Raw genomic sequence first — 24,347 nt, 5'->3', positions numbered from 1 at the left:
TGTAAGACACAGAGAGGTACAGTAATAACAGGACTGAAAAGCTACAAGTGGATATAAGGATTCTGAGAGTATTGTAGTTTTCATTGAGATTTCTGTGTAAAGTTTGATGCTTTAACAGGCTTAACCTTCCATGGAACATCTCAACTCATTCTTCGTGTTAATGAGTTGTTTTTGTCAGCTTTAAATATGAGCCAAATAAAAATAACCTTTAAATTGGGGCAGAAGAGTTCGTTCCTGCTGCAGCTACAGATTTCATGGGGAGGATGAGGAATGGTCCCGGGATTAGGGATGGTTTTGGTGCACCCCTTTAGAATTCCTGTCTGGGGTGATGATGGTCAAGTGAGCTCATGTGAGAGTGCTTCATAGTTGGAAAGTGCTAGAGGAATCATGAGTTTATCTGAAACTACTTCAGTATTTCTTAAAATGTGACTGAAGTTACTTTTCTGAATGACCTACAGTGCCTGTTACATATTTAGATTCCTGGTCCTAATCCTGAGTCTACTGAATCAGAATCTCTGAGGACAGTGATCTGGGAATCTGCATTTTGGCACACTCCTTGGGCTTTTCTTCTGTACTTTATACCAGAGCTATTTAACACTGGAAGTTAACAGCCTTTTGAAGTGTGAGGTTGCCGGTTGTGAAGCTTTGCTGTTGGATAGCAGGGGCGTGCGAATGAAGCTCAGAGCTGACCATAGTGTTAGTTTGTGAAGGGTTTCTCAAACATCTCTTCTGTCTTGGAAGTAGGTGTGAAAGACCTTCCTCTTGAAAGCCTATTATGAGCTGTACGTAATTTGGTTATATGATACAATTTCCCCACTAATCCTAAGGGAAGGCCTGATTTTTAGAACCCCTGTGTTTCATAGAGGGGCAAGCTGAGGGTCAGAAAGGCTCCGTGACTTGTGTAGGACCACACAGCCACTAATGAAGGAGCTGAACTTCAATCTGATTGGAGTCTGAAGTGCAAGCTCACCGCCTCTGTCTGTTCTAGATTGCCAAGTGTGGATGGTCCTGGCCAGTGGGGATGAGATGGGGTGAGGGGAGGCAGGCAGAGGCTAACGCGTCAGTGCAGCCATGGGCTACTATGGCCAGAATGCTGGCCCAGGGAAGCCAGATAAGCCAACATCCTGGCAAACCCATTAGGCGTGATACACTGATGGGCAATTTTGAAGCCCAGGAAACATTTGTAAGAAGCTGGCTGCCTCATTGCCCGAAAGCTCACATGCCGACTTTCTAAGGCATGTGCAAAGAGAAGATCACAAGCTTAGCTTAAAACTGCCTGTGAACTTTTTATGAGGCTTTTAAAATCACCACTCATAATGCTTTTCCTTGGCAGATGGTAAGACACAGACTGGTAAGAGTTAAGGAGCTAAAGTTTTGCAGGGGGTCAAGGCTGTAGCCGTGGGAACAACAGGAAAATGGAAGGGACAGAAGGCAACAAAAGCTTGTGTAGAAACCCAGTGAGCTGGGATGTCCCTGCAATCCCACATTGTTGTCATTTTAATCTGTCTTAGAACCAAAGGTATCTGTGGAGAGTGATGCTAAAAGGGATAAAAATGCAAATTATAACAGCAGTCCACAGATAAGGAAAATTGGAAGAAGTCTGGAGTTGTTTGTGGGTGAAAATCCTGTGCCACATTCTGCAAACCCCCAGGTCCTTTACTTCCTCATTGCTTGTTAAGTTCCGCTCCTTCACACAGCTGGTGGGTAAGCATTTGTGATCTTCATCTTTCTGTGTTGTGAGGTAAATATGAATGCCATAAATATTAGTGTTTGATCAGAAAATTGGTTTGTTTTTGGAATGTATAGGTTTCAAAAAGGTTTACTCTGCATTTTGATGTTCTCTGGGGACCAGTGGACCTTGAGTCTCATAAAAATAATAGTTGTCATCAAGGTAAATACAGGATGTCATGTCAGAAATTACGCTGAGGCAATTACAACATCTATATTAGAATAAAATACTCATGTCTTGTCTGTAGGGGAGAGGGTGTGAAGTGGGATTACCTGAGTTTGTGCCGTATTACCCTCCCTGCTGGCAGCATGCATATAGTGCCCAGATATGAGGGTTTAGAGAAGTAATTCTGTCTCAGGGCCTTATTCTCTCATCCCTCTGATGAGGGGAATGACTGAATGACCTCTTTAGGGTTTTATATTCCAGAGTCATCAACGACAGTTTTGTGGCCTCCCTGACTGACCCTGGCGACTTCTGGAAACATTTTTTGTCTTCTTCCTCTCTTTGCTTTTGCTTGTTTTGATGGCGCTTTTTTTCTTGGACTTAGTGGGTCCACAGGCAAAAACAAGCATGTCTTACTCAGAAGCACATAGAAGTGGGTGTGGGCAGGCAGGGTTGTCCCTTGGCTCCCTTTGTGCTTCTGTCATCCACCCAGCTTGACAGTGTTTCTCAGATGTGGATGGTGGGTCTTCTAGGGGTTTGGTAAAAAATGAAGATTCCCAGACCTCTTGCGTCGCTAGTGAGGATGAATCCCTGAAGGTACAGCTGTCTGCAGTTTGTACGTTAACAAGCCCCCCAAGTGGTCCTTGGGCTCACTACACTTGGAGAGCCTAAATGATTTCCCTCTAAGTACATGCTGTGGTCTTCAGACATAACCCATGGTTCCCTGAAAGCAGCAGTGTGTGTGTGTGTGTGTGTGTGTGTGTGTGTGCGCGTGCGTGTGCGTGAGTGTAAATAAAACTTCTGAGAATAACTTGTAATCATCTGGTTTATTCATTCATGTAACAAATATTTGCATGCTTACTGTACACAGAACTCCGTGTAGCTGCTGTGGGAGTGGAGGCAGGACGGATGGGATGTGATGAGGGAGAGGTCAAATCAGGTTGCTCGCTGGCTCTGGGAATCTAGTTCTACCACACTGATGGAAGTGAGTATACAGGAGAGCAGGCAACAGCTTTGGGAGAGAAGATGCCTGTATAAATGGAATCCTATAGGGTGATGGTCTGCTGTGCCTGGATTGCTGGAAGCAGTTATAAAATGGGTTCTACTTAGTAGATTCTTGGTATCTTAAAGAGTTGGGAGCTTATCTTCTAGATCCTGTTCAGTCTCCTCAGAAGCAGGAAAACCTGATACCATTTGGAGGCTGTGGTTTAGGTCAGGGGAAAAAAAATAACTGAGGGGACACACTATGTGTAAAGGTGACCTTTCCTCTCCCATCTTGACAGAAGCTGATTTCCTTAATAATCTCTTGACTGATTTTGGATCTCTTCCTGAATAAGCTGGAAATAAGATTTGAAGTGAGACAGGCATACCTAGCAGTTACATTTATTTTATGTTTTGTTTTGTTTTTAAAAACCTGCTTTTAGAGCATACTTTCTGTGGTTGGTCAAGTCATGTTGGTGTTTCGTTCAGCCTAGCCACTCAGTACCTGCCTCCCTCCTGAACCTGAGAGAGAGCGAGGTATCGGGGGACCTCAGGGGGAACAGACCACTGCTCACCCACAGAGTGGGTGTCCTTGGGTAGCCTCATAGTGTTTTCCCAGATGGCTATACAAATCATGTGCATGATTGTGTTTTCCTTACTCTGGCCTGAGAGTGAGGCCGAGTAGCTTGTTGAGTTTAGAAGGATCTTGAGCTTCCACACCAGAATTAGTTTTAAGTGTGCATTTCCTTCTCAGCAGTGGTCCCCTCAGCATGGAGGTGGTTTCGCCTTAGGGCAGCGACTTCTTTGGCCTACCAGAATTATCGAGGTAGATGGCGAGAGATCCTTTGCCAACCGGATGGGGTGGCAGCAAGTGAAGCCTGGGTCAGCGGAGAGAACAATTCACAAGGCCAATGGGGTCACAGGATGGATAGAGTCAGGAAGAAGTGTGAGTCAGGCTAGTGACTGGTGGGGGTCTCCTCACACTGGCAGCCAGAGAGCCAAGTCTGAAGGTTGAGTCAGAGCCGCCTGGCCTGAGGTCCGGACGGCATGGTAGTAAGGTTGTGCCAGACTCCAAGTGGACTTCCTGAGGCTCAGAGCATGAGGGGTTTTTCCTCTTGTGGGGAACCAGCAATCAGCACCTTGCGGGTTGTGACCCATGCCCTGCCCAGAGCTTGGTGGCGGTTCCAGGCACGCTTTTGCTAAAGGTGTCTGCAAGACAAGTGGTTGGGTGTGATTTGGCTGTGACACGATCAGCAGTATTTTTCAGCTGCAGCCAAATGCATGAGTCCCCTCAGCAGGAAACTAGCATGGGATCCTGAGGAAGTTCTCTCACCTTAAAATGTCATCTGTGTTTTTTTAATGCCAGTACAAGTAAAAACATGGTGATATTTGGAATAAATTTTGAATGTTCTTATAGAATCTGTTTAATTTGGTGCCAGGACGTAATGAACTTGAGGTTTGAGAATGAGAAATGGAGGTGAAGTTTTTTTATAGTTTAAGAGAGGGTTAAAAAGGAACTTGGGAGTGTTACGGAGAGTTTTCGGCTCCGAAACCCCACCCTTTTGCCACACCAGCAGCAGAGAAATTACAGAAAGCTGATTGTGTTGTCTATTTGGCAAGTCAAAGCAAGATACAGCAAGCTAAAAGATGAGTATTCTAGATTGCCTTCACTTTCTGTGACATGAAGTTTCTAAATATAAAAAATACGAAGCCCCTGGGCGGTTGTTCTTTGGAATTTGTGTGGACAGATTCAGGTCATCTTTATTCTTCTTTGTGCTTTTTAACAAGAAAGACTTTCTGATTAATGAGTCAGAATTTCTGTCTAAGAGCTTTTAAGTTTGATTGTTTAAAAGCACAATTTGTTATACAATCATTACATTTATAATGTCCAATTTAGTAGGAGATAGAAATTGCCCTCCCGCTCCAATTTCATTTCCAGGGGTTTATCATTGCCACGTACTAAAACCTAGAAGTTCTCCTCTACTTCACAATACATTTCTTTTTCGCTGTGTCGTTAAAGTGAGTTGCTTTACTTAAATATAGGTGCAGTATGGTTCTTAAAGCTTTGTCAGAGTGTGTGTCATTTTAATCCACTTTTGATTGTTGTTGGGAATACAGTTAGGCAGTTCTATCCATCTTCTGCCTGTCTACTTTTGAGAAAACTTTGTTTTCTTGTAGGATGACATTACGAGTCTTTCCATCTTCAGTGGCGTTTCATATTTGCACTTATCCAAGTTTTGCCAGTCTTAGCACTTTATGTGCCTGGTCTGTTCTAGTTCTTGACTGACGATATTAATAAATTCAACTACATTATAAGATTATTAAACTGTAAGAGAGATATATTTTCTTCCTTTTTTACTCAGCCTCACTTCCGCTGTGGAAATATAAGGCTAGAAGTCCAGTCATCTGATAATTTCCCAGTATTGCAACCAGTTACGTTGAGACTAACGATTTCTTATGTGGTTCTTCCCCTGAAGAAGAACCCCTGTGGTTCAACCCCTGCACCCCCATTTTGACATAGTGATTTCCATGAATATTACTAGCTAACTTCTGTTCATTTTCATTCCAGTGTGTCCTAGGTGTATGTCTAGGTGGGTAACCTGCTTCTGATCCCCATGATTCCTTTGAGATAAGTGCTATTATTTAAAATACAAATGAAGACATAAAAGTACAGAAAATATAAGTAATTCATTGAATTACCATTAAGAGATGGAGTGGAAATTTGAACCTAGGTCTTTGTTGACCTCAAAGCCTTGACTTTTAAGTCTCTGCTACCTCTTGCATTATTATTATTTTTTTAAGATTTTATTTATTTATTTGACAGAGAGATCACAAGAAGGCAGAGAGAGAGAGGGAAGCAGGCTCCCCGCTGAGCAGAGAGCCGGATGTGGGACTCAATCCCAGGACCCTGGGTTCATGACCCGAGCCGAAGGCAGAGGCTTTAGCCCACTGAGCCACCCAGGCGCCCTGCATTATTATTCTTTTATTTAGCTCATACTAATGAGCTCTGACCATTGCCATTCAGGGGTCTTCGTGTTGAGAAGACTACAGCAAGTGGAACAGCGGATATGGACAATAAAGAATTAAATGAATAAACATATACCATTTCTGGAGGTGGTAATGGCTATGAAGAAAATATTGGATAAGAGGGATGACGGTGCTACGCTTTCTGGCAAAATTTATAAAATAAGAGAATTTTTCTAGTCATCGGTTCTGTTGAATATCCTAGAATGGTACGAATAAAAGCAAGAACAAAAATTCAAGCCTTAAAAAAAATTCAGGATCAGTAAAGTTTCAAATCTTAAATGAAATGGTGATTTTATTAGCAGATTGGCTTGTCAGACAGGGAACTAGAAAGGCAAGTTGTTTGTATACCTCCCTGGGTGGTGTGAGCAGCCGGCCGGTAAATGGGGAAGGAGCTGAAGGTTTAGAGGCTGGGTGTACCAACAATCCAGTTACCAGTTTTTCAGAAACTAGTTGTGAGAAGTCTTCTTCCTGGGTTTTCCTTTTCTTTAGGAAATACTATTTTAAAATTATTTCACTAGGAAGTGCTAACAGATCTTCTCTGTTAGTTCTTTTGATAATTCTCAAGAATTTTTTTCTTCACTGCTCAGCATTTGTTTCAGTTGGTATGACACTTGGATAGTTGATTGTATGGTTGATACGCAGATTTTTTGTTTTATGTTACATGGCAGTGTACACTATTCTCATGTGTAAGATACACAGAATAATATCCTTTAGAGCAGTTATGCACTACCAAGCGATACTGGATTGATTCTTCGGATCCGAGGATGTGATTGGAGAAAAACGTAGGACTAGGTCTGTCGGATGGGGGAATCGGAAGTTCTGTTAACACCGTGAACACACATCTGGTTTGAAGAGCAACGGGGCATCTAGAACATCAGCAGCAGTGCCTCTGAGGTGTGGTGGAGATGTTTGACATGAGTTTAGGTCTGCGCAAGAAAGGTGCCCCCCGGCATCGGGATTTCACTGCGTGGTTTTGTGAACCATTCCTATTTTTTTCTTAGGTCCTTTGCATATTACTCCTTGAGTCGGTGATCAGATGAAAGGGACAGTAGGCACAAAGCAGCCAAAGTCCTGTTGTAGCCTAGACAGCAGAGGGGCACAATATGAGAGGCTTCAGAACTGCAGCTTTGTTCGGATCATTCTAGGTTTTTCTGTGCTCTTCTTCAGACGGGCCTCCTCAGGAGTCTGCTCCCTTCCTGGCATCTGAGATTCTCTTCTGTCCCACGATGCAAGGAAGACCAAGGAAGACGTCCTCTTTTATTCTGTAGAACCCTTTATCATGGTGGAAATTGGGCCCACCTGCCTCAGAGTCTTCATAATACTTCCTGCCAAAATTGCACAGACAGTCCAGTGCCTTTCAGTTGGATCACTTGGATTGCTTTGTAGGCACCGTCAACCGACTGTTCCACAAATGAAGTTTTTAAGATTCAGAAGCTAAAGAAAAAAAGACCAGAATTCAAATATTAACAATGCGTGTTATTACCCTTCTGGAGATTGGTGTCCAAGCAGTGAAAAACTCGCTATAATTCCCCCCACCCCGGGTGGTAGACAAAGGCTGTTACCGTTGGCCATCTTGAAGCTGTGGGTTTTTATCAGTGACTTTTGTCATGAACTAGGATCTGTCACAGAAGACCATTTTAGCTCTGTGGTCTGCTTGGTTGGGTCTTCTCTAGGAGATTCTGTCAATTTCAGAGCATCTTTCATGTCACCCATACCCTTTTTATTTATAAAAGGTCAGAGAAAGGATTTCCCATTTCTTTCCACTAGGTAGACTTAAAAAAAAAAAAGGGCCTGGTCTCTTTCTGGCTCTTTTTCTTCCTCTCACCGTGCCCATTGATTGGCCCAGTAGCCCAGAAGTCCATAGACCAGCAATCCAGATAGACACAGAAGACCCCTGATCCTGCGTAAGGCCTCACCTCTCGAAAGTTATTTGTTCTAAATAAAGCAGAACATTTCTGTTTTCATTACTCACATTCTTACTTTGGGAAAGTTGGAGATACTCCATTCTTTTACAGAATGTATTTATCCTATTTTCAAGTGTTTAAAGATGGAGTTTGTTCTTCTGCAGTGATCTCTTCCTTACTGAGATTTGAAAGGAAATGTTTTAGTTTAAACCCTCATGAAAAAAACTTAATAACTTTCCATTTGCAATATGGTATGTTACCTTGTACCATTTTATTTAGAATATGTTTATCATAGTTATAGGAAAATTTAGCTACTATTGGCCACAATAACAGGCCAAAAGATTCTGTGAACTTTATATTGGTAATTTAGTTCCTTACAAAGACAAATAATTGGTCTAATGTAGTCACTGTTTTCTTAATTACAAGGAAATAATTATACTGCTCTAATTTAATGTAAATTTTGTGCCTTCTTTGCTTCTCTCTAAAAAATGTAATGTGTATGTTTAATTCTTACTGAATTGCTAGCTCTTGTAAGCCATCACTGCTTTTGGAGACCATACCTTCTATTTTACTCAGAGTCTAGGATGTTTTGAAGACCAGGCAACAAAAAGGACAGTGGCTGTAATTGACAAGAACTGAATTGTAGATGTTGAGGCTGGAAGAGGAAGAGAGCTTTGAAAGCTGAAGGAGGGCTTGGAGAAGTTGGGGAGCTTCAAGAATGTCCATGAAATAAATGTTCTTAGAATTACTTGCCTCACTGCCCTCCTCCAGCAGTGGTGCTTTTTCTGTGATGTTCCATCTGCTATAGGTTTTTTTTTTTTTTTTTTTTTAAATTTATGGAAACTGGAGAGAGTAAATAGTTGAGTTCATAAAGTTGAGTTCTGTTTCTTTTGATGTCTAAATAATTTGGGGTTGCATATGCTTGTCTCCCCACCTCCATGGCAATATTTTGTTAAAAAACAAAACAACAACAAGCAAAACCAAAACCCACAAAACTCCAAATTTGGGATTTGAACATCGTGGCAGAGTCCTTTCAAAAGCATCTGAAATGCTTGCTTTACTCAGTTAAGAATTTAAACATTTATAGGTAGGACATTTATGGGCATCTCCTTCACCCCCGTAAACAACCCAGACTCATTGACAACCTCCACAGTCTTGGAAAGGCCTGCCAAGCTGCATAAACTTGACCAAGGGGGAAAATGCACATGACATTTCCCCAAATTTCTGATTTCTAGTGCCTTGGCACTGTGCTGTTTTTATTCCTACTTTACAAATCCTCTACGGGCATGAGAAAAGGAAGTAGATGGGAGGAGAGAATCATGGATGTTTTAAGTCCTCAGTTAGCATCTCTCCTGTCGTTTTGTCTTTAACAGCTGAGGTGGTGAGGAGAGGCTGAGGTTGAAGCCTTCTTTCCCTTGCCCAGTTCTCTCTCGTCCTCTTCGTGAGCTGCGTTATCAATACATATTCATACATGCACCCTCCTGTGGCTTTTCCGTGTCTCATTGACAACCACAGCGGGTAGCATGGCCCACAATTTGGCTGACTTGAGTTTCAAAGCCAGAGTTGTCGTTGAGAACATGATTTAACTTATTTTTTTAATTTTTTAACTAATTTTTATTTATCAGCTGGAGGGAGGAAACGGCTGTAAAATCTTGTCTTGGTTATTGCCTAAGGTGGCGATAATACTTCCTGGTTTTTCTAAATGAGTTCTGGGTTATTGCACAGTGGCTCGCCTCGTGGAAGCCGACCATATGCCCTGGCCTCTCCAGACATATCAGAAGTATATGGCAAAAAGTAGAAATGCTGGGTTGACTTCCCCATTTCGTAGTTGAGATGGTCAGCTGTGTGTATGTCCATCTGTCCAAAAGTGTTTGTAAAACACTTTTGAACGTTGGTGGTGCTCTTTCCTTTTGAACGTTTGTGGTACTCCTTCTGAAACCGCATCTTAAAATCCTATTATAAAAAATCCTATTTGTTTAGAAAAGTAAATGCCATTGTCGTTGGTGAAATTATTACTTGACCTCTGCTTATTTATTGCATAGTAGTAATGTGTAACAGAATAACTTTATTGTTACTGTTTGATAATGCTAACCCGTCCAGCCGAAAAGGTGAGCTTCCTGTGAGTAGTGATGTTGGTGGTCTCATTTACCTGCCACTTGGGCACTCAGTACATGTTGGAGGAGTAATTGTTTTGTTTTTAAAGATTTTATTTATTTATTTGAGAGAGAAAGAGAGCACAGGTAGGGGAAGGCACAGAGAGACAAGCAGACTCCCTGCTGAGCCGGGAGCCCAATGCAGGGCTTGATCCCAGGGACCCTAAGATCATGACCTGAGCTGAAGGCAGATGCTTAACTCCCTGAGCCATCCAGGTGCCCTAGAATGACTTAAAAAAAAAAAAAATATATATATATATATATATATATATTTATTTTTCAGAGAGAGTGTGTGGGCATGCACACACCTCTGCGCAGGAGCAGGAGGGCAAGGGCAGAGGGAGAGGGAGAAGCAGACTCTATGCTGAGCAGGGACCATGTTTTGGAACTTGATCCCAGAACCCTGGGATCATGACCTGAGCTGAAGGCAGACGCTTAACCAACTGAGCCACGCAGGTGCCCCATATTAGCTTTAATATTTGCTTCCAAAGAAAGGCGAGCTTGTCTAAACTTTGTAAATTTCAGTCGTAATAGCGGGAGAGTCACAATTTATAATGTTCAGTTATTTGTAAGATATAGTTTGCTTTCTACTATGGTGTCATTTTAGAGGGGAAATTTGTTTAAAAAAAAAAAAGTTCAGTTACAGTGTTGTCATTTATACACTCCATTTTTGGAGTATGAAAGCAGTGCCTTCTTAAATCTGATAATAAGTAATAGCCCCAGAAAACCAGTGTTTAGAATAAATTTGGCTGTTCGCTTCCTTTAAAATTACATCATTCATCCAAGTTTCTTATATTGTTTGGAATGAGGAGATACCAGGGAACTGAACTGTGATCCTGTTACTCTCAACTACTTAGCAACTGATGTTTACTAGTTGCTTGGTGTGTCTTGACTGTATACTGTGTTTATTCCTGTTGTTGCACAGATGGCGAAACTGAAGCTCAGTAAAGTTAGGCCCCCTGACCAAATGCACAGAGCTGGCCAGAAATGGAAATGGAATGTCAGCCCAGGCAGCGGGACTTCAGCTCTGCTCCCCCCAACACATCTCTGTCCTGCTGGAGCCTCGTTTCTCGCTTGTGAGGCCAGCCTGCTCTGAGCTGGAGTCGCTGTGGAGGTTGTGACCCCAAGTGGACAGGACTGGGGTGAACGGAATGAAGGGCAACGAGCATGAGGCTGTGGGAATGGTGGCAGCTTAGAAACACCTTGGAATCCGTGTAGTGAGCTGTCCTGAGACAGAGTTTTAAAATTACACAGTCTCAAATGTAACCTTCTCAGCAAAGGCTACAGATGGCCCCCAAACTGTGGGAGTTATCAGAGGACGAGGTGGAAATGCTTCCGGGTTCTTCGGAACAGTAAGGTCGGAATCTGATCACAGCCTCTGTCGCACACGGCATTTGTTAACGAAATTCCTTCTTTCTGTGGTCAGCTCATCAGTTTCATCCCTGTAAAGAGTCATAGGTGTAAATAGGTAGGTTAAACTAAACCATAATTGGTAAGTTTGTTCAGTGTAACATATTGGGTGCAGGGAGGTGGAAGATTAAATATTCAAAAATTGGATAGTGGTTGGATAACCACTGTATCTCATTTAATGATAAAACATTGAAATTATCTTTATACTCTCATTTCACTTTGTAAGAGCATACAGTGTTAGAAGTCAATGAAACCATGGAGCATAACCAACCCTCGTTTTTTTCCGGGTGAAGGAACTGAGGCTCCTATACTATGAGGCTCATAGAATAGCTATGCTGTTTGCCTGAGATCACACAGCACAGAGCTGAAGATGACTGGAGACTCCCTGAGTTTTCTGCTGTGTCTGTGTGTATACTTACTGTTTTTAAGTGAGTCCTGTTCCTCACTATTAAGCTTAGACTCAGTTACTCTTGTATCCGTATTTGGTGTATGTGCTACTGTGAATGTCAGCACTGCGGTGTATTTTCGGGCCAGTGGGAGTATCTTAGAGGAATTGAACATATAGTAAACATTTGCTTTGTGCCGGGCAGGCTTTACTCTCAGCCATCACTGTTAATGCTGCGAGAACTAACAGGGTCATGGCTGTCCCCCCTATCAACCCCATTCTAGAGGTTAGAAGGCCTGAGTTGCTCAGAGCTTAAGCAGACTATTTAAGTGGTGTATCGAGGCTTCAAATTCTAACTTTCAAGTATTGTCTGTTTCGCAGCAAGGAAAACGAGGTTGCCACTTTCCCTGCCAACTCTTGACCAGTTGATTGCAGTGATGGGGGCACTCAGTGCAGGATCCAGAAACGGCGTCTGGGCTCAGGCGGGAAGGAGCAATGATTGCTGAGGTCTGCCTCGGTCTCAGGTTGGGGTCCGAGATGGTACATGCAACATATATGTTCCCAGACTGTTTCTCCTAACATAACAATCTGATTCTTGGCTTCACAGGATCACAAACTCAATTTTAAGCTTACATGGAAAGGTGGAGATAGGGTTTGTGATCAAGCTCTGGAAAAGCGACTCCTGTCCATCCAGTTCATGGAAGACTATTGTATAGAAGTACTAGTACTCCTTCTAATTTGCCTCTCTTGTTCGTGGGTATGCTCACATGTGTTTATTCAGGAAGGATTACTTCTATGAGTACCTTATCTCCTATTTTATTTGACCATTATGATCTCCAGTTATAGGTCATTATGATTTCTGGCTTCATCCTACTTCTGTTATTTCCCCTGTCAAGAGCAGGTAGCCCTGATGTACTACTACTACTTCTTCTTTTTTTATTCTTTTTTTTAGATTTTATTTATTTATTTGATAGAGATTACAAGTAGGCGGGGGGGGGGGGGAAAGCAGGCTCCCTGCTGAGCAGAGAGCCCGATACGGGGCTTGATCCCAGAACCCTAGGACCAGGACTGGAGCCAAAGGCAGAGGCTTTAACCCACTGAGCCACCCAGACACACCTACTACCCCCCTCCCCCCCCAAGTCCCCCACCCCCATGGTAATGAGGACTTAACATTAGAGCTCTGGAGATTGAAATTTAGTTCATCAAGATAGGATGTGTCAAATGCAGCTTACTTTAGGTTAGAAACAACAGTGTCTTCAAAACTCAGATAATTATTTGCAAGAATTCATTCTCTAGAGTTTCAATATCCAGAGGAATGCTGTTTATTTGCAAAACAGTGAATGTCTCAAATGTTCACTTGTGATTGTCTGTTCATTGCTCATTTCTGTCTTTGGACTTCTCTCCACTTCCACAAGGCTGTGTTCCCAGTGTCACATACTAGGCTGCAGTCTGTCTTCTCTCTGTCCTCTTTCTCTGACCTTCTTTGTCACTTGTACTGTCATTTTTTTCATGATATTTGGGTTGTGAGTCTCAAATACATTAAAAGCTCAGAAGACTTTTCATACGCAGAGTATGAGTCATATTACTCTTGTTTGTAGTAGACTGATTATTTTGAATGGCTTTTTATTTGGTTGGGGGGCTCCTAATTGTTGACTTGTAAACTTGGGCTTGGTGGTGTTTCCTGCTCCTTGTGTTTGGTAACATCTTGATTGCTGGCTTGGGGTGGAGGGCATCTCTGCCATTCACCACCTCTGCTGGGCTTTGTCTAGGATTTGGGATGCCTGGATTTTGTCTAGGTTTGCTTGGCCTGATGTCTTTCTTCCTTCTCATGCTGGGACACTCAGTTGGAAGGAAGGATGTTTTCGATGCCTAAAAATGAGTCCTCTTGAGGAAGCTGCAATAACTCAAGGTTGTGCCACAGAAGGAAGATAAGATCAAGCTTTTCAAAAATTGCATAATCTTTATAATAACTGATGTGCCCGCACGGAAAGGCCAGTGGTGAAAAGATTACGTTCATTGTGGGTGAACAAGCAAAACTCACACAGTTGTATTAAGAGTTCCCCTGTTGTGGAATAATCCAGCTTCAAGCATTTGTCCAAGCAACAGCCCTTAGGGAGCTCCTGATGCTTGCCAGGTGCCCCGGTAGATATTTGGAGAGCTATAAAAATGGAAATGCACAATTCTTGCCTCCGATGATCTTTTCTGCCATGTGAAATAAGACAGAAACAAGATCTGTACTACAGTACTACGAGTGAGATTGTGTGTCACTATTAAAGATAAGGGTCCCATTTGAGAATCAGGCTTGTATTTCTTGTGACATATTCTTTCAGTGGTTGGGATGAGACTGAAAAGCTCCAACATGCAAGCCTAGCATTCGTGAAAAGCATTCTGTTTTTATGAATTATTAAGTGATCTTAGGTATAGTGGAAATGACTGCGGTTGCAAGTAAAAATTGAAATAAAAATGGAAAATTGAATTAGCTCATGCTGCTCTTGATTGCAGTGTTAAATGTATATTTTCCCGACACAAGCAACGTCTGCTGTAGATTTTAGAAAGTGGTATTTATATCAGTTCTGCATTTCTTTCCATCTGTAGAATGTTTATTAACCTTCTGTAATATGTGAACTAATGGTTATATAAATATTTGACTTTAAGAGCAAACCAATCACTCTTGTTTCATGGATGTTTTTAATGAATTGGAAATCATTGTGATTTTTTTGTTTATTTGTTAATGGAATCTAAGAATATTTTCGTATACACTCCAAAGTTTTGTGTTTTGTGTTCGAATTACAACTTTCTGCTTCTATTAAATCATCATCTCATCAGAGTATACATTGTACTGTTAAGTTTTCAGTGTTGGTGAAATTACTTTATTGAAAAGAATCTAGTTATAACATAGATATCATATACCCTAACTCCAGATTTCTTTAAAAAAGTATTAAAAGCATGAAAGATTTTTTACAACTGGAAATTCTGTTTCTAAATATCTTCGTCATCCAGTCTGGCACTGAAAAGTCACAGAAGAGCTTCATTTCATAGGTGAATCACAAGTGGCATTTTAAAAAATGGTGTTTTTCTTGTTACCTTGGGCCCTATAGATTTAATGAGTTTAAATTATTCCTTTGGCCTCTACCCGGGTGGGTAACCTAATTCTAATACCGTGGTGAATGGTTACTGTGACTACCGTGTTGCTAAGAAACCTGTTATGTTATCAGGTTGCCTTGGTGAAGCAATGGCTTCTAGGGCCTCCTTAGCACTGAGGGGAGGTGGCTAACCGGAGCTATAAGAGACCTGCATAGAATTTGTTTCCCAGGTTATAACTAATATTTCATCAGGAAGGGAACCAAACCTGGATCTGTTAAAGTTGACATAGAAGAAAGTCCCAAGTAGTTTGAAATTAAATCAAACCTCTAGTTACTTTTTAAAAAGTTGTGACCCAAGATACAAAGCTGCTCTTACTAGTATTAGGTTAGAGAGCCATTTGTGTATTGATTGGTATGTATTTCTCTTCCTTCTTAACTTTGCATTCCGTTTTTGTTTTCTTGGAGTGACTCTTGGCAGTGCCTTTACGATGTATGGATGATTGAATTGAGACTGTGAGGGAAAAAATGGGACATTATTTTGCTATGAAATGAGTTTGTAAGAAAACAAATGCTATACTACATAGCCTTTTTTTCTTTTCCCTTTTTTTTTTTTTTTTTTTTAAATATGCCAAGACCTGTTACTAGGTGAAGAATTTTGTTCAGGGCAGGGACCTGGCTTTGGCTGGTTTTGCTGCTTTTGTTCCATGTCAAAAGGCTCTTAGATAATTTTGTCATCACTGCAGCTTCTTCGGGCCCCACGGCCCACAGTCTCATGTGGAAGGATCAGAGAAGCTATGCCATAGGCTGTTCACTACCTGAGTGGGTAACTCTGGTTTCCTTCGTATTCTCGTCTTCTCATTCCCACAATTTCGTTGGGCTCGTTTTTAGCAAATTGAGTTCTGAGAGCCCTTGTTCTGCACTGTTGTGCAGCTGGAGAATGCCAAAGGAGCTCTTTGCCCTTTGCCACTAGCCTCCTCAGGGTAGTGGTGGTGCAGTCACAGGGCAGTGGCACGGGGGTGGGGGTGGGCAGGACAGGAACCCGGAACTGGGGACCAGGCACAAGCAGCTAAGAGCTCAGGCTTTGGACGTCAGCCTGTCAGGGTTCAGTTTTGGGTCTTTGCCTCGGATTTTCTGAAATGAGTTTCATAATGACCCTAATCCTTAATTTCCTCCATGGTCAAAGAGGGATGATAAGTCTGCTTCAGAGGGTTGTGAGGATTAAATGAGATTATGTGAAATGCTTAGCATGATTTCTGGCACATGTTAGGAGCCTTCATAAATGTACAATGTTAATTATGGTTGCAGAGGACATTTTTAGGGGGCTGTGAGTTGTTCCTTCAAATCTGATGACTTAGGTAGCCGGCATTTGACAAGCCCTCTGCCAATAAAAGCTTTTAATTGGTGAGAAGAACTTTGATATTTTCAAGTGTTCATTTGATGTCTTACTTTCTGTAGTTGCTTCCCATCTGTCCTTTGTCCTTGAGTTCGGTGTTGTCCTGACTCTTGGTCTCTCTGGGTCCTCCGTTTTCTCAGCTGTAAAATGGAGGGGTAGAGGTGGGATTTGGTTGATGTCTCTGGTGATGCCTAACTCTGATCTGAATGAACTCTGGAAGTGGGTGGTGAACAGTTCATTCTGAACAGAAGAAGGGGATTTAGAGTTTAAGGCAGCCTTAAGGTTTGATAAAGTCAGAATGGTCCACACAAATGAGAGCATCTGCCTCTTCTCTTTTCCCTAAGAAAGCAATAAGAGCTCTCAGGGGGCAGTAAGTGGACATTCTTTTCATGTGTTTGGGTTAATTATATGCTTTAAGCCATCATTTTCCTTTTTAAAAAAAATAATTCCTAAAAAATTATGAAACAATCTCACAGTTAATAGAATTGTTGCAAGTACAGTACAGAATACGTTGCAGTGCTTGTTGGCTAAAGCCATGTTTTTTGCGGGGAGTGGGGGGAATTGAATAGTACAGAAAACTGAAGGATTCCATTCAGAATCACGTGTAACGTTTAGTTGGTGTATCTATTTAATCTCTTTGGGACTGGGACAGTTACAGTCTTTCTTAGAATTCTGCAAACTTCATACTTTCAAAGATTACTGGCCAATTTTATAGAATGTTCTTCTATTTGGTTTGTTGATATATCATAGATTCAGGTTATCCATCTGAATATCACAGAAATGATGTTGTGTTCTCATTGTCTCCTTTCAGATGGTTAAGATTTTGATTTGTCCCATTACTGATGACAGTCATTTTGATCAGTTGGTGAAGGTGGTGATGTCTGCCAGTGATTTTCTCATTTTCCCATTGTAATAAGTAGTTTGTAGGAATGTAAATAAGTCAGAGTTAAAATGCCTTCTTACTCATTTATTCATTCTAGTATGGACTCATGATTTTGCTTTACTTGTTTATTTATTTTTTTCAAAGTAGGCTCCATGCCCAGGGTGGGGGTTGAACTCACAACCCTGAGAGTAAGCATTGCATGGACTACTCACGGTTTTACTTTAATCCGTGGGTTATATATAATCCATTAGTAACATTATTTATTTCGATGTGCAAACTTTCAGCCTTCTTCCCTTGTCCTTTTAATGTGTCCCCATCATTCTTTGACTACTTCCTTTCTGATGGAAAAAGCTCTTTCAGGCTTATCTGAAAATTTTCTGCCATAATTAAATTAAATTTTTAATTTACATTAAAAATTAAATTGTTAAATTAATTTTTTTATTAATTAAACAGTTTCCTAGGAAATCCTGGTTTTTGTTAGTAGAAATGGTATTTAGAAGCCAAAATCTGGGTGGTATGTGTGTCTGGTACTGTGGGGGTTGTACATCTCCAAGACTGTCAGTGGACAGAACTGGAGATTACTTATATATATGTGTAGACTTACACAGTCACATTGATATAAGTGTACATAAAAACACAGACTTGGGTAAACATTTTATGTTTATTTTTACATCTCACTGTAATATGTATGTTGAAATCTGTGTTTGCACTGATACATCCAGTTCGAATCCAAAACCAAGAGTTCATTTTAATTTTCCTTACTATGTTCGTATAAAACTCTTCTATGACTGTGACAGATCTGACTCCATATGTAAAGCCTTCTGCTGCTTCCTCTACCTCGCCCCCTTGAACCCTAACGCCACACGCAAGGCTTGGTCTTTGCCTGGCTCAGGCTCTCACACCAGTGCCAGGTTGCCACCATGCTTGATCTCGTCTTTATCCTGGTCTCCAGATTGACATGCTGGGCCACCCTTTCTTGTGGACACTCCCATCGGGGCTGCCTCCATCCCTGGACATCCCACTCCAGCTGTCATTCCCCATTCCAGGCTGACCTCCTGATCCCGGGATGCCTGCCATGGGGATAGGGAAGGGGAAGGCGAAGAAATAAATGAAGAGCTATTTTTGTGTTCTATATCTGCCGAGTGAAGGAGTGGTAACTATCAGGAATATTTTATTTTTGACAACATTATTATTGATCACACTATTGTATTAGTAATTGTAGTTTGTCATTTGAGTGGAGCTTAAAAGTGTGAACATGGAGGTGTATGTGCCTCAGTTTACTGGCTTACTTTGAAACCTAAAACTGTACCCAAAAACTGGGTAAAAATGATTTTGTAGTTCAGAGAGAAGAGCATTGGAAGCAGTGCTGTTTTTTTTTCCTCCCTCAAGAGCATATCTAAGTACCTTTGCTTTTATTTAATTTTTAATAAAAAGACTATCTTTGTGGCAATTGTCGACATAATTGCTTCCATATGCCTCTGTGAGTGCAAAGTTAGGGTTTGAACAGCACTTGTTAGCTAAAACCAGCTTCTTAGTGGATTTATTTGAACAATGCTTCAGAATTTTTACGCTTATGATCTTATCCCTGTGTGGATATTGGGGCCAGCCATGTTTTTGGAGCTCCCTGTTTCAGCCAGCCTCTCTAAGGGCTCCTACAGAGAAGCTCTGTTCACGCTTCCATTGGAAACCTAGCATAGGGGCTGGGTTCTGGCGGAGTGCCCCTCTCAAGAAAGCCATAGGCCCAGCGGGTAAAGTGCAGGGTGGAGTTTTTCCACCCAGATTCTGGCTGCTTTCCAGAACTTTTAGTGTCTGTGGGGTTTCTCCTCTTTTCTTTCTCCCTTTAAAAAATACTGTAACACTACTACTTGGGACATATGAGGGACGTGGGCATCGTGTTGGCGGGGGGTGGGGTAGGGGGAGGGGTAAGGGTGGGCGTTTTAACAGGCTTCCCTAGTGGTGCTTTTCTGCCACTGTCTTTCTTGCGAGGGTAACCTCATAAGAACTCGCAGCAGCACTGTAAGAGTAAGTCTGTACCTCTTGAGGGTTTCCAGTCATGGGCGTTGTGTTTCCCTGTGGTTGTCTGAGTGCGGCAACGAGACTCTCCTGCTGCGTCTTTAACTACTTTTCTGTAGCATTCTTTGCACAGATTGCTGACAGATTAAGTCATCCTTACCTGTTTTTCACCTTCCAGCCTATAGATGATTACCAAATGGCTGCCGTGTAACAGATACTGGGTTTCCCTTAAAGTCTTTATGGACAGCCGCCAGATTTAGCAAATAAAAATGCAGGATACCCAGTTAAAGTTGAACTTCATACATACAGATAACTTTTAGTGTATGAACCAGGCAGTATTTGGAACAGAGTTAATGTGAAGAATTATTTTGTATCTGAAATTCAGATTTAACTGAGTGTGTCCTGTGTCTTTTTTCTGGCAACCCTACTTCATGAGTCTTTGCATGATGCAATAACTTGGATCCAAGTTGTACTTAAGGCGTATACACACACACGTATATATATATACACGCATATATACGTGTGTGTGTGTATATAAAATCAGTTTCTAAAAAATTGGCAGCCTTCACACATAAGCCGTTGGGTGTACAAAAATTTGAGGCTTAGTCCTCCTTAAAAGGCAACTTGAACTGCAATTGAGCTGGCAAATCACATTTGCTGGATTTTCAGACAAAGTTAATTCGGCCATCTTGACATAGGAACTTGAAGTTAGAACATCTAGAATTTCTAACTATCATTTAATTCCTCCTTCTCATTAATGACTCTGCAGCTTATAGATTAGACATTTAGGCTCTCTAAGCATTCCCTTATGTAAAAACCCCCTCTCCTTTATTCACCGGAAAAAGCTGGCTCTCTGAGGTTGTATTTGTGCACATAGGAAACAAAGTTTTAGAAAGCCTTCTGCCTTTTTCTTTTATTTGTTCAGTATTTCTTTGGCATATTCTACAAGAAGACCAGAGAGCCCCATATCCTTTGACTCACTTGATTCAACTAACATCCTCTTAATAAGGGCAAGTGGTTCTTATTCCTCATTTTGTAAGTTAGGAATTCTCCCAACTTTAATGATTTATTGGGTACATTTCCAAAGGATAAAGAGTTTGTCTTGTTATGAAGTCTTAGGATTGTCTTATCAACCCTCTGTTGTTGAATGAGTAGAATCCTGAATGAGTAGAATCCTCCTGCCCTCAGCTCTGTCAAGGAAGAGATTATTTGAAAGCATATTCATAAGTGGGTGTCACCTCTATGATTTGGCTTAATTAGGATCTGGAGGTACTATTTGAGGCTTTTGAATGATTTACTACAAGATTGGCAAACTTTCTATAAAGGACAAGATAGTAAATATCTTGCAGACATTTGGTCTGTGATGCATATTCCTCTTTAATTCTTTTACAACCTTTAAAAACTTATTTTTCATACCATTTTTAGCTCCTAGGCTGTACAAGAAAAACAAGCCATAGGTGGGCAGTAGTTTTCCTAAGGGAGAGTATTTTCTCTTAGAAAATGATTGCATGGAGAATTTTCTGGGTTCTGAGATTTTTTTTTTTTAAGATTTTATTTATTTGACAAAGAGAGGTCACAAGTAGGCAAAGGAAGGCAGAGAGAGAGGAGGAAGCAGGCTCCCCACTGAGCAGAGAGCCTGATGCAGGGCTCGATCCCAGGACCCTGAGACCGTGACCCGAGCCGAAGGCAGAGGTTTAACCCACTGAGCCACCCAGGTGCCCCTGGGTTCTGAGATTTACCATTTGTTTTTGACATATTTACGAGAGATGTCCATGGGGAAATCAGGTACAAATGAATACTTACTAATAAAAATAGGTGATGAGCTATGGACAGTATAACATCCTGGGGGACACTGCCCCCTCTCCTTCTGGCCTTCCTCCAAGACATCGTATCATGCTCTTGTTTTCATTGGATTTCATATTTATCCTAAGCAAAGTGACCTTCTGGCAGATTTCTCTTATCAGGTATGTAGGAATAAGTAATCATACAGCAAGTTCATGCCCAAAGTGGGAGAAAGCAAGGTAGGTCATGAATTTGTCCTCTGTCATTAGGGTTTTCTTTTATTGAGGCAGGATTTGGTGAAAGTTTGGGTAGAACCAGACGTCTTAATGAGTTATGGTGTCTTTCAGAACTGACAGTTCTGAAGCTGTGTAAGCTTATTATTTTAAAACTCATGGAAGGGAATGTCACCTTCACCTGCATCATTTACTCTGTCTTCCTCCTGACTTCCCTTTGAGAGGTTATCTTGGTGTTCTTTACTCTGTCTTCCTCCTGACTTCCCTTTGAGAGGTTATCTTGGTGTTCTTTCAAATTGCAGTGGCAACAACATCCATGCTCCCCAAAGCACCCTAAGGCAAGAGGCAGCCAATCAGATTCATGACACACTTCATACCTTTCCTGCTGCTGTTCTTGCTGATTGGTACCAAAGCCGTTCAGTTATTCCTTGTCTATTGTGGTAAATGGGAACTGGGGTATTTCCCATTACTTTTTTCCTCCAGCCCTTTACAAATGATTTTTGGGCCCAAATGCAATTGTGAATAGTCAGACATAGCTTCTAGGAAAGCTGTTGGGACCCACTGAATTGTGACTGTTGGACAAAGGCATTTTGTTCAGAAGGCTTGTCCCAAAGTGGCGTTGGAGTCTGAAAGAAGGGCCGCCAGCGTCTGGTTCTTTCTGCTGTGAACTAATAGGAAAGCTGATGTTTGCTGAGTGGATGGCTGTGCTCACTGTCCAAACAGATCTCTGTTTGCCAACTGTGAACATATTGCTGCCTCTGTGAGGCACTCCATCATGCCTTGAATGGATCCTCTTGTGTTCAGAATTTTCTGACTCAAAGAGAGGGAGAGAGAAATATTTCTTTCAGACTTCAGCATTCACTGTAGCATCCATAGTCTCATCAGACCTTTAGAAACCGAGCATGCACCAAGAGACGCTTCTTAAGGAGAATGAATGAGAAAGGGGCAGAGAATAAGGAAGAAAGTAAAAGACAGCCCCATTGAAATGCCTTTATTCTGGCCACTTGTGGCCAAGATTTCGTAAATAAATCCCGCCGCCTTGGTAAACAGAAAGGATTGTGAGAATATTCCTGATTTCTCCTGAGCAAAAGAAAACTCTCAGCACTGAGTTTCCAGCCCATGATTCGTTTCTGTTCACTTTTCCCGACACGCACCTCCCAAAGCACGTCATGCATTCGTAGTCTGTTACTGAATGGGTAATAGAGTTTCATTCTACCCGGATCATTTCTTTCAAAAGGTTAATTGATAGAAAGAAGTTTTCATCACTTTATAAACTCTATTTTAATTTTAGAGTTCCAAACTTCTGTGTTCAGAGGTGCAAATGAAACATCGCTGCTGTGGGCATTTTAGTCACTTCAGACATTCTCTAGCCCCAAGTCTGTTGTCTGGCAGGGTCTAGTATTAGCTGCGTGAAATGAGGACACCACTCAGAGGGACACGTGGTTAGGCATTCTTTGCAATTACCCATTGCTTGTTTTAAGGTGTAGAAACCTTGGTCGAGTTGGGGCTGTTGAGAACCAGCTATGTTGACGAGCAGTGCAAGGATGTGAGCACACGACATGGACACGACATGGACACGACATGTCCATTTAGGCCTGACTTACTACCAAGAACCCGTGAAATGCTGGGCAAACTTTGCTTGGCATTGTGGGGGAAATGCAGAGGATGGTTGTAGTTGACGGGAAGGACAGGTGCTTTACTCAAGGGGAAGGAAGATTCCCATGTGGCAATAAACTGTATTGCTTTCCCTCAGTCAATAAGAAATCAGCATTGATTTGCCCACTGGAGTAAGTGAGTTTTGGCTTAACCTAGTAAAAAGCTTAAAGTCAGAATCACCCCCCCAGCGTAAACTCTGGTATTAATCATTGTGTTGTCTGGATATTTTTATGCACAAGTTTGTGTACCCTTGGAAAAGTCTGGGTCCTTAAGTCGTGAAAACTGGAATAGAACAGGAATAGTCGTAGGGACAGTCTGGGTGGGAGAGGACATGGCAGGCGTGCCTGTGGTGTAATGGTGATGGTCTCAGCTAACGCACATGGGGAGCTTGGCACATGCCAGCCCTCCTTCTAAGTACTTCAGGTCTGACTCCCTTCTTCCCACGGTCTTGTGAGATTGGTACTGTTGCCTTCTTCATGGTAGAAGAAAGGAGGAAAAGCTGAGGAAGTGAGGCACAGGGAGGGCTTTAGTCATTTGCCTAGGATTTCACACGGATAACTGGAGGAGCTTGGAATGAAATTTACAAGAGTATGGCTCCAGTATCTATGCCACAGCCGCTGGACTGTGGGTGTTTGGGAACGAAGCCTGCGTTCTCCAGAAGCAGCCCCAGTGGCCATCAGTGGACGAATGGGTAAAGAAGTGGTGTATGTGTACAGTGGAATATTACTGGGCCATAAAAAAGAATGAAATCCTGCCATTTACAACAACATGGATGAAGCCAGAGCGTATGATGCTAAGCAAATACTATATGATCTCGCTGATATGTGGAATTTAAGAAACAAATGAGCAAAGGGGAAAAAGGAGAGAGACAATCAAGAAACAGGTTCTTTATCATTATCATAGAGAACAAGCTGATGGTTACCAGAGGTTGTGGAGTGGGTGGGGGGTGGGTTATACGTGATGGGGATTAAGGAGTGTGCTTGTTGATGATGAGCACTGGGTGATACGTAGAATCGTGGAATCACTATACTGCACAGCTGAAGCTAATAAAACACTAGATTAAAAAAACACAAAAACGAACACCTGCATTCTCCTTGTAGAGTTTTCAATTTACCTTTGCTTGCAGTGTGGTTTTGGGTAAGTGTTTAAAGTTGCTCAGAATAAAGTGCTAGGAAGCTGGGATCACTTCAGAGAGAGAACCTTTGCTATAGGTAAAGGAATTTGCCTCTGTTCTGTATCTGTTTTTATCACAGAGAGATGTTATGTAGTTGACTTACTCTTTACTAGTAACTTGTGAATCGATATTGTGGTCTAGTAGATAGGGCTGGGTAATAATACATTTTGTTTAGTGCCTAATTGGCATCATGATTTTAAACTTAAAATCAATGAATCATTATGACGTATCTTAGTATAAAAGCAGGATATTTATACTTGTATGCTGTGTATAAAAAAGAAAAGCAGATATATAAATTATTCCACCATATATTTTTTTATGATGTGACGAGAGACAGAGTAATAAGGAGTATAAGGCTTGGAAGCAATGTTTTTAGACT

At 41.7% G+C, this 24,347-nt stretch overlaps 1 protein-coding gene across 3 annotated transcripts in view; it reads left to right on the top strand.

The window, feature by feature from the left end:
* FNDC3B (fibronectin type III domain containing 3B) overlaps window positions 1–24,347 on the top strand; it is a 339,705-nt gene that overhangs the window by 138,120 nt on the left and 177,238 nt on the right. The window contains exon 1 of one of the 3 annotated variants that reach the window (XM_032341225.1): window positions 14,978–15,246. The exons of the other annotated variants lie outside the window; for them this stretch is intronic. The gene's annotated coding sequence lies outside the window, so the exon portion shown is untranslated. Of the gene's footprint in view, window positions 1–14,977; window positions 15,247–24,347 lie in introns of those variants that run through there. 3 annotated transcript variants of the gene reach the window in all.

This window comes from Mustela erminea, chromosome 1 (assembly GCF_009829155.1).
Source record: "Mustela erminea isolate mMusErm1 chromosome 1, mMusErm1.Pri, whole genome shotgun sequence".
Classification (NCBI taxonomy): Eukaryota; Metazoa; Chordata; class Mammalia; order Carnivora; family Mustelidae; genus Mustela; species Mustela erminea.
The sequence above is the reverse complement of the archived record's forward strand: the minus strand, read 5'-3'. Positions and strand labels throughout refer to the sequence as shown.